Source organism: Cupressus sempervirens, chromosome 2 (assembly GCF_028749045.1).
Source record: "Cupressus sempervirens isolate cs-2001-9-10 chromosome 2, ASM2874904v1, whole genome shotgun sequence".
NCBI lineage: Eukaryota > Viridiplantae > Streptophyta > Pinopsida > Cupressales > Cupressaceae > Cupressus > Cupressus sempervirens.
In genome coordinates, this window is record NC_143119.1 from 539,747,948 (window position 1) to 539,748,288 (window position 341).

Genomic DNA, 341 nt, shown 5'->3' on the forward strand with positions numbered 1-341 from the left:
CCAAAAAAAAAAGGTTGACCTCTTTTGGACCACGTACATGACTCGGGGCACTTAGAATCAAGTCGAGCATGGTGACATGGGTTGTGCAAAAAATTCGGAGGCGATTCGAGTCGGGGTAGCCAACTCGATTTGAGTTCAAAACTTTGGGCGTTAACCAAAAAAATAAGTTGACCGGTTTTGGATCACGTACATGAGTTGTCTGCCCTCGCAAAAATTACAAAACTCGGGGACCCACCTGGAATTTGCAGTCGGAAGATTTTTCTGCCCTCACGAAAATTTACAAACCCCACCCGCTCGAAATTTGGACCTGGAAGTTTTTTTCGCCCTCGCGGAATTTACAA